This window comes from Arachis duranensis, chromosome 5 (genome assembly GCF_000817695.3).
Source record: "Arachis duranensis cultivar V14167 chromosome 5, aradu.V14167.gnm2.J7QH, whole genome shotgun sequence".
NCBI lineage: Eukaryota > Viridiplantae > Streptophyta > Magnoliopsida > Fabales > Fabaceae > Arachis > Arachis duranensis.
In genome coordinates, this window is record NC_029776.3 from 85,195,062 (window position 1) to 85,195,321 (window position 260).

A 260-nucleotide genomic window follows, 5' to 3' on the forward strand; every position below is an offset into this window, starting at 1 on the left:
GTGTATAACTGTTAATTTATATATATACATAATATTATTAGAAAATATAAAAACTTAAATTATTAGATAAAATTATGTAAATAATTATATGTTACTTTTTGTTGTTTAATTTTTTTGTGATAACTAAAATTAAACTTTATCATTTTAGTTATAAAAATTTTGATATTATATAATAAAATTATTTATCTTAAAAATTTAAACTAAAATAGAAAGACAAATATTTATAAATTTAAATAGTTCTTACACAATTTTGTTAGCAT